The sequence below is a fragment of the Pan paniscus genome, chromosome 4 (genome assembly GCF_029289425.2).
Source record: "Pan paniscus chromosome 4, NHGRI_mPanPan1-v2.0_pri, whole genome shotgun sequence".
Lineage (NCBI taxonomy): Eukaryota > Metazoa > Chordata > Mammalia > Primates > Hominidae > Pan > Pan paniscus.
The window spans coordinates 36,070,610-36,084,323 of record NC_073253.2 but is presented as its reverse complement, the minus strand read 5'-3'; the positions used below and the strand labels follow the sequence as shown (position 1 = coordinate 36,084,323).

The 13,714-nt window shown below is 44.9% G+C and overlaps 1 long non-coding RNA gene across 6 annotated transcripts in view; it reads right to left on the bottom strand.

Annotated features, from left to right (window-relative positions):
• Positions 1-13,714, bottom strand: part of LOC134730370 (uncharacterized) — a 141,793-nt gene that overhangs the window by 127,842 nt on the left and 237 nt on the right. The window lies entirely within an intron of this gene.

Here is a 13,714-nt window from a genome sequence, read left to right as displayed (position 1 = left end):
GGGAGGTTGAGGCTTCAGTGGGCTGTGCTCGTGCCATTGCACTCCAGCCTGGAAGACAGAGTGAGACACTGTCTCAACAACAACAAAAAGAATAGAAGAAAACTTTCTGGCCAGGTGTGGTGACTCATGCCTGTAATCCCACACTTTGGGAGGCCGAGGTGGGCGGATCACTTGAGGCCAAGAGTTCCAGACCAGCCTGGGCAACATGGGGAAAACCTGTCTCTACTAAAAAAAAAAAAAAAAAAGAAGTAGAAAACTTATATAATAATATATAACTACCAAAAGGTATCTATGACAAATACCTTAAGAACGATAAATTTGTAAAATTATTTTCGTGAATGTCCAGAAGACGACTAATAAATACCAGAAGTTCCTAATCAACACTCTATTGGAGGCTTTGGCTATAAGACCTGGGGGCAGAATAATACCCCCACAACACAATATGTATGTGTGCTTATCTCCGAAACCTGTGAATATGTGAATTAGCAAAGGGAGAAAGGAGAATGAAGGCTACAGATGGCATTAAGATTGCTAATCATCTGACCTGAAAATAGATTATCCACGGCTACTCTGGGCACATTGCCTACGGGGTAGCCCTTCTCTGCAAAGAGCAGTACCTCTGCTGTTATGTGGGTCACTTGCGGTCAGGAGTTTGACATCGACCTGGCCAACATGGCTAAACCCCATCTCTACTAAAAATACAAAAATTATCCAGGTGTGGCAGTGCATGCCTGTAATCCCAGCTACTCAGGAGGCTGAGGCAGGAGAATCGCTGGAACCTGGGAGGCAGAGGTTGCAGTGAGCCAAGATTGCACCATCGCATTCCAACCTGGGTGACGGAGTGAGACTCTGTTTAAAAATAATAATAAAAATTAAAAATAAAAGCAAACAAAAATAGAGCATCCTGGACTATCCAGGTGGGACTAATGTAATCACAGGGTCCTTAGAATTGGAATAGGAAGGCAGGAGTCAAGAGTCAGAGAAAGACGTGGTAACAGAAGTAGGATCTGTCCCTGAGAAAGACTGATGTACTGAGAAAATAACTTCACCCACTGTTGCTGGCTTATAAGATGAAGCAAGGAGGCTACAGCCTGGAAATGTGGGGAGTATCTTGAAGCTAGAGAGAGCATGGAAATGGATTCTGTTCTAGAGCCTCCAGAAGGAATGCAGCCCTTCAGACACCTTGGTTTTAGCCCAGTAAGGCTCATTTCAGACTTCTGACCTCTTGAACTTTAATAAGTTTGAGTTTTAAGTCTTTAAGTTTGTGGTAATTTGTTAAAGCAGCTATAAAACTCTAACAGAAAACCATATATGTATATATTGGTCGGGTGCTGTGACTCATGCCTGTAATCCCAGCACTTTGGGAGGGTGAGGAGGGGCGGATTACCTGAGGTCAGGAGTTCAAAACTAGCCTGACCAACATGGTGAAACCCTGTATCTTCTAAAAATACAAAAATTAGCTGGGCATGGTGGTGGGCACCTGTAATCCCAGCTACTTGGGAAGCTGAGGCAGGAGAACCATTTGAACCCGGGAGGCGGAGATTGCAGTGAGCTGGGATTGCACCACACTTCAGCCTGGGCGGCAGAGCCAGACTCCATCTTAAAAACAAAAACAAAAAATACCATAAATATATTGTAATATTATATATATAAGGGATATAATGAATAAAAAGTAAGACAAAATGTGCATTTGGGGATGTGTGTATTATTCTTTTTCTCGAAAACACTTTTTAGAAATGCTGTTATTGTTCTAGGTTCTGTAATTGCCAGACGGGTTCTTCTTGCCCACTGCACAGATAAAATGAATTCACTGCAGTAGAGCAAGAGTTTAATTGACATGAGACCAACCACATGGGAGAACTGGGGTTATCACTCAAATCAGTCTCCCCAAAGGCTTTCAGGTTAGAGTTTTTATGGACAATTTGGTGACGGGGCTAGGGAATCGGTGCTGCTGATTGGTTGGGGATGGAAATCATAGGCGTTTGGAAAATGGTCTTTGTGCTGAGTCTGCCTCTGGATGGGGCCATAGAACCAGTTGAGTCACCAGGCCAGGTGGGATCAAGTCTGAAAAATCTCTCAAAAAACCCATTTTAGGTTCTACAATAGTGATGTTATCTACAGGAGCAATTGGGGAACTCACAAATCTTGTGACCTCTGACCACATGACTCCTGAGCTGTAAGAGACTGTAGAGACTATACCTACCTTGTGACCTCTGGCCACATGAATCCTGAGCAGTAAGGGATTATACGAACTATACTACATTTTATCAGAGTTCAGACCCCTCCCATAATCCTAATCTTTCGGCCTTTCATTAGTCTTACAAAGGCAGTTGTCAGTCCCTGAGCAAGGAGGGAGAGAGAGACTGTTTATCATCCTTGCTTTCAAGTTAAACTACAAATTTCTCCCAACGTTAGCTTGGCCTATGCACAAGAATGACCAAGGACAGCTTGGAGGTCAGAAGCAAGATGGAGTCAACTATGTCAGAGTTCTCTGTCATAATTTTGCACAGGTGCTTTCAGTTCTAAACTTTATTAAGTTATATTCAGATTTTTTACATTAGGTAAGATGAATAGAGAAAGGAGTACTACAAAGTGAGGAAGAACTCAAACTCCATTTATTATTTAGCTTGGAATTTGAAAAATTATTTCAAACAACATAATGAAGCCACACTCTGAAAATCTGCTTAGGAGATTCTGAAAGTCTACTTCTGAAAAAACTATTTGTAATAATCCACTCAAACTGAAGTGAATTACTAGAATGTAAACACCACATCCCTATTCATATTTGTGTTCTCAATGTGTCATGAATCAGTGAATGAGTAGTACCAAATCTTTTTAAAGCACAGATGGTGTTCGTGGCAGCCATGAGGACGTTCCTTTCAGATCTCCCAGCATGATAGACTGAGGGCCCTGACTGCTGCATTTGGAATCCACCACACTCCCCTAGGCTGCTCTCAGCCAATGACTGAGTGTGGCAGGAAGACAGGCAGGCCTGCTTCTGTGAGACTCAAAATTCAGGTAACTTTGCCTTGAGGATTCCCCATTGGCCTAGTGAAAACTTTCTTAGATGGACTCTACTCTTGAGATGCTTCTTACTGAAATTTCCTTTCCTCTCCCTCTCCTTCATATGGGTCTGACCTGGATCATCCTTGCTCTGTTCTTGCTCCAGCTTCCTTCTCATTTTCCTCCATAGGCATTTCCCCCACCAAAATCTCTTGCACATCTGATCCCATTTTTGTGACTGCTTCTTGGAGAATTTTTTTTTTTTTGAGACAGGGTCTGGCTCTGTTGCCCAGGTTGTAGTGCAGTGGCACAATCTTGGCTCATTGCAATCTCTACCTCCTGAGCTTAAGCCATCCTTCCACTTCATCCTCCTGAGTAGCCAGGACTACAGGAGTGAGCCACCATGCCCAACTAATTTTTGCATTTTTTGTAGAGACGGGGTTTCACCATGTTGGCCCGGCTGGTCTCGAACTCCTGACCTCAAGTGATTCACTCGCCTCGGACTCCCAAAGTGCTGGGATTATAGGCATGAGCCGCCACACCCAGCCTTTTTGAAGGCTCTTAGCTAACACAGTAGTTAAGTGTATAGGTTTCAAAGGATTCCTTAGATAGGTCATTAAAAACAGACAGGTATTAGGATGTACTCAAAGATTTAGCTGCAAGGATGTAAGTGATAACAACTTAAATGTTCTTCTGAAGGGACTGATAAGGTAAATGATTGTGTAAATGCACAATGGAATTTTAATAAGATAATACTAAAGGTGAATTTAATTTTCTTTTTTTACAGATGGGTCTCATTATGTTCCCCAGGCTGGTCTCAAACTCCTGGGCTAAAGCAATCCTCCCACCTTGACCTCCCGAAGTGCTGGGATTACAGCTATAAACCACTGTGCCCAGCCCTGAATATTTATTAGTATCTTCAACAACCATTGTAAAAAAAAATTTACTTATTTATGTTATAGGACAGCTCCCTGAGCCAGAAGACTCAGAGAGACTCCTGAAAAAGATAATTTACAGATTAAGTATTTACAGTGGTATCTCATTTTTGCAAATGAGCCTAGAAGCCTAGAAAATGGTATAAAAAGACATACACTAAAGTTTTTTTTTTTTTTTTTTTTTTTTTTTTGAGACGGAGTCTCGCTCTGTTGCCCAGGCTGGAGTGCAGTGGCGCGATCTCGGCTCACTGCAAGCTCCGCCTCCCGGGTTCACGCCATTCTCCTGCCTCAGCCTCCCGAGTAGCTGGGACTACAGGCACCCGCTACCACGCCCGGCTAATTTTTTTTTTGTATTTTTTTAGTAGAGACGGGGTTTCACCGTGTTAGCCAGGATGGTCTCGATCTCCTGACCTCGTGATCCGCCCGCCTCGGCCTCCCAAAGTGCTGGGATTACAGGCGTGAGCCACCGCGCCCGGCCTACACTAAAGTTTTAAAAGGGATTGTCTCTAGGTAGTATTTAAAGTTTCTTGGCCGGGTGTGGTGGCTCACCCCTGTAATCCTAGCGCTTTGGGAGGCGAGGCGGGAGGATTGTCTGAGTTCAGGAGTTTGAGACCAGACTGGATAACAAGGTGAAACCCTGTCTCTACTAAAATACAAAAAATTAGATGGGTGTGGTGGTGTGCGCCTGTAGTCCCAGCTACTCAAGAGGCTGAGGCAGGAGTTGCTAGAACCTGGGAGGCAGAGGTTGCAGCGAGCCGAGATTGCACCACTGCACTCCAGCCTGGGCAACAGAGCGCGACTCTGTCTCTTAAAAAAAAGAAAAAGTTTGTTGTTTTGGTTTATCTATAGTTTTAAATTGGTCTACAGTGAACATGCATTGCATCTGCAGTAACACTAAAAGTCATTATTTTTTTGCAACCTCCACCTCCCAGGCTCCAGCAATCCTCCTGCCTCATCCTCCCAAGCAGCTGGGACTACAGATATACAATGCCTGGCTAATTTTTGTATTTTTGGTAGAGATGAGGGTTTCTTCGTGCTGCCCAGGTTGGACTTGAACTCCTGGACTCAAGGGATCCGCCCATCTCGGCCTCCCAAAGTGCTGGGATTACAGGCATAAGCCACCACGTCCAGCTAGTTTTTAATTAAGCATGATTCTCTTAGGCACTGTTAAAATTTAGAATAGTCCAGGTTGGCTGGGCACAGTGACTCACACCTGTAATCTCAGCACTTAGGGAGGCTGAGGTGGGAGGATTGCTTGAGCCCAGGAGTTGGAGACCAGCCTGGGCAACATAGGATAACTGGTATCTACAAAAAATAAAAGATTACCTGGGCGTGGTGGCACCCACCTACAGGTAGTCCCAGCTACTCCAGAGGCTGAGGTGGCAGGATTGATTGAGCCTGGGAGGTCGAGACTGCAGTGAGCCGAGATCGCAACACTGCACTCCAGGCTGAGCAATAGAGCAAGACTCTGTCTCAAAATAAATAAGTTAATTAAATAAAATAAAACTCCAGTACTGATCAGTAGTGGGATTCAGCCTGCAAATAGCTGCTGCACTCCAGCCTGGGCAAAATAGTGAGACCCCAAAAATATAAAAATAAAAATAATAAAACTTTAAAATTTGTTAGATGTAAACTTTGTTCACCTTCTCAACTGTCTTCAATTGCCCTTCTTTCCGAAGGCACTGCCTGTATCCCAGAGCACCCCGGCACCGCTGCCCTTGCAGAGATCAGTGGCCTGCATGCTCCACTTGTTGAACCTCTCTGTGCTAAGTCACCCTTCATTTCTAGGTTGGCTGAAATGCCACACTGGAGCACAGACTCTGGCTTCCTGAAGGGCTGGATGAGGCAACATGGAAGTGTGAACTCCCTGTGGGGTGAAACTTGACTCTGAGGAAAGGAGAAATAGGAAGGAACCAGTCAGACATGCTCCCTCTTCTTTCCATTTACTCCACTGAGTAAGATTTCTTCTTGTGTCCCTTTTGGGAAAACCCCCCTTGCTGAGGAAGAACATGTACAGAGTGACCTACCACGTCTCCTAAAGCGGTGCCAGGGCTCTCGGGGATCACTGTGCAGAGCTTCCCAACTTTCCTCACATCATTTCTTTCTTTTTCCTGTCTAGCCACTCGGGAGTTGAAAATAAGGATAATTGGCCATAATTGATATAATGTACAATACCAAAAAGGGTACTCATAGCAGATCAGGACACGAACTGCTCAGATCCCCCTTCAAGAAAGTATTTGCTACTGAACTGCAAGGAGTGAGGCTGCATCCAGGGGATGATGAAACTTGCTACCAGGGTACTCCTAGAAGCCTGAAAAAAGCAATGGCCCTCGCAGAGACTGTATTAAAATGCTTCCCATGGTATAGGGAAGAGAAAGGGAGTAAAAGGCTCAGGAAGTGGGAATGCTGGAATGGATAAATTACACGGGGCCAAAATAAGGAGTATGTTCTCCAGGAAAGCTCAAAGGACACACATTTACCAAGAGCATTAGTAATATGACGATGGCAGGGGCCCTAGCATGGTGATGAAGTTCAGTGTGGCTCTCCTCCACAGGCCAGGGTTAATGGTCAGTGAAGCAGTCACGTAATTTGGCTCACGAATAGCAATGGCGATGAAAAGACCTGAACAACAGAGGCCAGGTGGTAGCACTTCACCACCAAAAGCCAGAGGGTCACAATGTCCACAGTTATGGTTAATAGAAAACAACATCCCTGGGGGCAAAATAGCTGGGCAGCCAACAGGCACTGCTTAATGTACAAGATCAAAATAGAGCAAGAGTAGATGAGCAGGAGGTTGAGGGCAGTTACCCAAAAGGATCTCTCTTGCCCAGTTTCTGCACCTAAATCAGTTTTCAGACCTAGTGCCCATTGCTTTAAGAGATGGCCAGATCCCAGTACCAAGAACCCTGCAATACATAGTGATTTCTCCAGTTCTTCTGTGGAAGACATGAGTGACTGTTCACTGGAGTGAGGGATTTACTCCAACATTCCAAGAACTTCTGGAGACAGGGTCCAAGTTGACACAGATACCCAATGACTGGAAACATCATCATGGGCTATGTTAGAGTGGGGGCCTACAGGGGCCAGTAAATGAAGGCCCGGCCCAGGAGTGAGTCCAGTGGTCTATGAAATTACCTGGTGAATATTTCCCTGGTCCCCAAATATCTTATTGGGATTGACACTGTGGCAGAGTAACCCACAGGCTGTACCTGTTGGTGGGGGCTATGATAATGGGGAAGGTCTGGTAGAAGCCTCCCAAACTGCCTCCCTCCCACCAAGATAGTGAATCAAAACCAGTATAATCCTGGAGAGGGATGGCAGAAGTTAGGGCCACTCTTAAAGATGCAGGCATGCTGGTCCCTAACCTACCTCTGTTTAATTTGCTGGTCTGGTCCTTGCAAAAACCAGACAGATCCTGGAGACTAATGTTCAACCAAGAAATAGACCTGATCACAGCTGCCTGGCCAGATGTGGTGTCTTTGCTAAAACAGATAATACAGTCTCTGGTACACAGTATGCAGCCACTGATTTGGCAAATGTGTTCTCTTCTATCTCAGTTAGGAAAGAAGATCAGCAACAATGTGCTCCAGGGCTATGTTAATTCTTTGACCATCTGTCATTACATAGCCTGAAGACATTGGGACCATCTGGACAAATTGCAGAATATCATGTTGATTCATTCATTACATTGATGACATCATGCTGATCAGGCCAGGATAAGTAAGAGAATACTATCATGCTGGAAATGCTGGTAAGGCACGTGCACTCTAGAGCGAGATAAACCGTAAAAAAATTAGGTACTTGCTACCTCAGTAAAGTTTCTGCACATCCTGTGGTCAGGACATTCCCTTAAGAGTAAAGAACAGGCCTGTGTGTTGTTGCCACTGCCATTGTTGTCATGGTGGTTGTGCTGAGCTCTGTGGTTTCTAGAGCCGGCTATGTCCCCTCCCTGCCACCACCCTGAAGTGGATGTTCAAGGAGAACCACTCGCTAGAAAACAGATGCGTGCAGTTCCCAAAGATCAGAGTAAAATATCCTGACCGGGTTCCGGTGATTGTGGAAAAAAAAGGTCTCAGGCTCTCAGATTGTTGACACTGACAAACGGAAGAACTTGGTTCCATCTGACAGCCATTCAGTTCCATCTGTGGCTCAGTTCACGTGGATCATCACAAAAAGGATCCATCTTCCTTCTGAAAAGGCATCTTCTGTTTGTGGATAAAACAGTCCAGCCTGGTGGGGCATGGTGGCTCATGCCTGTAATCCCAGCACTTTGGGAGGCCAAGGCAGCTGGATAACCTGAGGTCAGGAGTTCAAGATCAGCCTTACCAATATGGAAACACCCAGTCTCTACTAAAAATACAAAAAATTGGCCAGGCATGGTGGCGCATACCTGTAATCCCAGCTACTCGGGAGGCTGAGGCAGGAGAATCGCTTGAACCTGGGAGGCAGAGGTTGCAGTGAGCCGAGATGGTGCCATTGCACTCCAGCCTGGGCAACAAGAGCGGAACTCCATCTCAAAAAACAAACAAACAAACAAAAACCAAAAAACAGTCCAGCCTAACTATAGGAGAGCTTTACTAGAAGGAAAAAGATACAGATGGAATCTTGTATGTGGCCTCCAGTGGGGAGAACACTTTTGGTTTCCGAGGACCAGTGCTGTGCTAGGTGCACCCTTACTGCTTGTGTATCTTGTAAATGTCCTAGCACCTTGGTAAGCCAAGGCAGGAGGACAGCTTGAACTCAGGGGTTCGGAACCAGTCTGGGCAACATAAGGAGACACCCGTCGCTACAAAAAAAAATTAGGTGAGCGTGGTGGCGCATACCTATGGTCCCAAGCTACTCAGGATGTTGAGGTGGGAGGACTGCTTGAGCACAGGAGGTAGATGCTGCAGTAAGCCAAGATTGCACCACTGCACTCCAGCCTGGGTGACAGAGCAAGATCCTGTCTTAAACAAACAAACAAAAATTAAAAAGAAAAGAGAAAAAGGAGCACCAGTTGTGGCTGCGAGATCAGCTGTGGCTATGGAGGCTGTAGTTTGCCCCAATAACCTCCCTCTTTTGTTTTCCCTCGGGAACAGAGGCCTACCAGAGCCCTAGAGGAGATGCTTCCCACGTGTTTTTATGAAGTGGATCCATGTGGCACACAAGGTAAACTGTGGCAGTTGTGAAGATGTGTCAGTTAGATCCCCCTTCTAGAAAGGAGCCACCCCTCAGCTGCAGGGAGTATGGTAAGTGGACACTCCCCACCTGTTAGTGTCTTCAGCATCAGCTTCAGGTTTTTATCCTGTGCTTTTCTCAGGGTGGTCCCCAGCCAATGACTGAGCAAGGCCTGGCTATATCTACCCAATGAGAGGAACTTCTTTTTTTTTTTTTTTTTTTTTTTTTGAGACAGAGTTTCGCTCTTGCTGCCCAGGCTGGAGTGCAATGGTGTGATCTTGGCTCACTGCAACCTCCTCCTCCTGGGTTCAAGCGATTCTCCTGCCTCAGCCTCTCAAGTAGCTGGGATTACAGGCATGCACCACCACGCCTGGCTAATTTTGTATTTTTAGTAGAGATGGGTTTTCTCCATGTTGGTCAGGCTAGTCTTGAACTCCTGACCTCAGGTGATCCACTCGCCTTGGCCTCCCAAAGTGCTGGGATTACAGGTATGAGCCACCGTGCCTGGCCATGAGGAACTTCTTTAAGGGAAATTTTTGCCTCGGAACTCCCTGTTGGATTAGCCTGCCTGATTCTGCCTCTGCCCCTTCCCCTTCTCTTCCACAGGGGTCGCCTCCATACTTTTTTTTTTTTCTTTTTGAGACAGAGTCTCACTCTGATGCCTAGGCTGGAGTGCAGTGACATGATCTCGACTCACTGCAACCTCCACCTTTCGGGTTCAAGCGATTCTCGTGCCTCAGCCTCCCAAGTAGCAAGGACTACAGGCTTGTGCCACCATGCCCGGCTAATTTTTATATTTTTAGTAGAGACGGGGTTTCACCATATTGGCCAGGCTGGTCTCGAACTCCTGACCTCAAGTGACCGCCCACCTTAGCCTCCCAAAGTGCTGGGATTGCAGGCATGAGCCACCGCACCCGGCACCCCATAAATTTTTTGCGTTCCTAACTTCTCAGTGTCTGCTTCTGGGAGAATCTAACTGAGACACCAGTGGATTTGCAAATGGACCCCGGAACTGAAGTTGCTCCCTGCTCCCAACCCTGGGATGTGTAACCTAACTAATCTGAACTGCTGTTTTCTCCTATATAAATTAAAGATGCTTATTCCTTTCATACCTACATTTCATGGTTATTATGAGGTGAGAAAATGCTATATAATTTGAAAATCACTATGTAAACTATTATAGTTTTTATGAAAAGTTCTAAAGAGTTAAAGCATTTCCTGAATTACCTAAAGATGCACAATAGTTCTAAAAACTTCAAACAGATAATAGTTTTAAGCCCTTTGAAGGCTGGTATGGTGTATGTGGGGTTTTTCTGTAGCTTTGCTTATTCCCAGGGAGTAACTTATACACTGAGAGATCTTGCTTGGCAATCAGATACAGACCTAAACAAAGAATTGTAGAGTACTATAGTAACCTATCATGGGAATTTTGGTTTGTTTCTCTTCATTTCTAGGATAACAGTTACTAAGATAGCACGAACAAGAAACACTGAAACATCTCATTTGACAAAACACAGTGGCCAGTGTATTGAGAGGAAATACTTAACACCTGTGTAACTGTGAACCAATTTTGTGTATCACTATTCTGATAAGATAAAATTTTATATCCATGAATAAATATAATTTCATGTTATTTTACTCTTAACACCACTTAACGAAATATTATAATTTTAATATACGTGCACATAAAATATTTCTTATTCTTTATTTCCATTTATTTATTTATTTTTGAGACGAAGTCTTGCTCTGTTGCCCAGGCTGGAGTGAAGTGGCGCAATCTCGGTTCACTGCCACTTCTGCCTCCCAGGTTCAAGTGATTCTCCTGCCTCAGCCTCCCGATTACAGCCTGGGATTACAGGTGCCCGCCACCACGCTTGGCTAATTTTTGTATTTTTAGCAGAGATAGGGTTTCACCATGTCGGCCAGGCTGGTCTCGAATTGCTGACCTTTAGTGATTCACCCACCTCGGCCTCCCAAAGCGCTGGGATTACAGACATGAGCCACCACACCTGGTCTATTTATTTATTTTGAGACAGAGTCCCACTCTGTTGCCCAGGCTGGACTGCAGTGGTGCGATCATGGCTCACTGCAGCCTTGACCTCCTGAGCTCAAGCAGTTCTCCCACCTCAGCCTCCCAAGTAGCTGGGACCACAGGTGCATACCACCATAGCCAGCTATTTATTTTATTTTATTTTTTATTTTTATTTTTTTGAGATGGAGTTTTGCTCTTGTTGCCCAGGCTGGAGTGCAATCGAGCAATCTCTGCTCACCGCAACCTCCGCCTCCCGGGTTCAAGAGATTCTCCTGCCTCAGTCTCCCAAGTAGCTGGGATTACAGGCATGTACCACCACACCTGGTGAATTTTGTATTGTTAGTAGAGATGGGGTTTCTCCATGTTGGTCAGGCTGGTCTCGAACTCCCGACCTCAGGTGATTCACCCGCCTCAGCCTCCCAAAGTGCTGGGATTACAGGCTGGAGCCACCATGCCCGGCCTATTTTATTTTTTTGTAGAGGCAGGGTCTCCCCATGTTGCCCAGGCTGCTCTTAAACTCTTGGGCTTAAGCAATTCTTCCAAAGCATTTGGATTACAGGCATGAGTCACTGTGTCCAGCCATCCAGCCAAAATATTATTATTTTTTATTTTTTTCAGACGGAGTTTCGCTCTTGTTGCCCAGGCACTGGAGTGCAATGGCGCAATCTCAGCTCACTGCAACCTCTGCCTCCCGGGTTCAAACGATTCTCCTGCCTCAGCCTCCCGAGTAGCTGGGATTACAGGCACCTGCAACAACGCCCAGCTAATTTTTGGATTTTTGGTAGAGACGGGGTTTCACCATGTTAGCCAGGCTAGTCTCGAACTTCTGACTTTGCGATCTGCCCACCTTAGCCTCCCAAAGTGCTGGGATTACAGGCGTGAGCCACCGCACCCGGACTATTTTTTTAAATAATAATTTTTTTCTTTTTCTTATCCTCTACTCTGAAGAGAACTTGTAAACAAATTCTTTTAATACTCATTCTCTGTATTCACAATTATACATAATGGGATCATGTCAGTAATGCTTTATCAGAAAAACTAGCTTTTTGCAGTTGCTTTTTAGCAAAAAAGAAGAGAAAGTTTTCTACAATGTGCTATCGTTTGCTTAGCTGGTAATTCAAACCTTTTTTCTTTTCTCTTTTTTGAGGTGGAGTCTCACTCTGTCCCCCAGGCTGGAGTGCGGTGGCATGATCTCAGATCACTGCAACCTTCGCCTCCCGGGTTCAAGCAATTCTCCTGCCTCAGCCTCCCAAGTAGCTGGGATTACAGGCACGTGCCACCGCACCCAACTAATTTTGTATTTTTTGTAGAGACGGGGTTTCACCATGTTGTCCAGGATGGTCTTGAACTCCTGACCTCAAGTGATCCGCCCACCTCAGCCTCCCAAAGTGCTGGGATTACAGGCGTCAGCCACCATGCCCAGCCCCGTAATTCAGATTTGAAATGGGTTTTCTCTCCTTTTTGCCTTTCAGAACGTGTCTCTGACTTGCATTTGAGATTTGACACAAACTCAGTTACAAACTTTGAAAATTTGTGGTTTCAAATAATGAACTGTACAAAATGTTAAAAACCAGCTGGGCTCAGTGGCTCACGACTGTAATCCCAGCACTTTGGGAGGCCAAGGCGGTCGGATCACCTGAGGCCAGAAGTTCGAGACCAGCTTGGCCAACATGAAGAAACCCCGTCTCTAATAAAAATACAAAAATTAGTCGGGCTTGGTGGTGTGTGCCTGTAATCCCAGCTACTTGGGAGGCTGAGGCAGGAGAATCGCTTGAACCCGGGAGGCAGAGGCTGCAGTAAGCTGACATCGTGCCACTGTGCTCCAGCCTGGGCCACAGAGTGAGACTCTGTCTCAAAAAAAAAAATTTTTTTTGGCTGTTTATTCAAATATCAGGACAATACTGAACCAAGTGTTGAAGCTTAAAGAGTTTAAGATGGACAATACTGAACTAAGTTTGAAGCTTAGCTAGTTCGGTACTGTTCTGTCATCTGAATAAACAGCTGTTTTTACTGAACCTAACAATACAAGGCTAATCCAAACGGTTTTGTATATACTTTAGAAGTGTGAATAAATGTAAAAGAACTAATTTCCATTGTGCTTTACTATGGTGCACAACATCTGTGACTTGAATACTAATCGGAAAAAGAATGCCAATAATTATTATAAAGTCTACTAATTTTAAGAATGTGTTTCATCATAGTTTAGTAAGAATAGCAGAGATTGATATGACTGTTTTTGTATATGCATTCTGGGAACTCCCATAATTGAATATAACTTCAAAAGGGCTAAAGCCCAGTGACCTCAAAACGAGGTTCACAGAACAGTACATAATGATGAAACCTGAAGCAATAAAACACCAATGAAATGAAATGTAAACATTCATGCTCTTAGGACATGGCATTTTCATTTTTCATTTTGTTTTGGACTGTTACTGGGCTTTCCTCAGACACCTTCCTTTCATATATTAAACTTTGTCTTTCCAGAAAAGCTTCTGGAATTTTTTTTGTTTTTTGTTTTGGTCTCAAGGGCATTAGGGGAGAACCTAACAGGCTGGGGGCGAGCCCCACAGAGTTCAGCACACCGTTC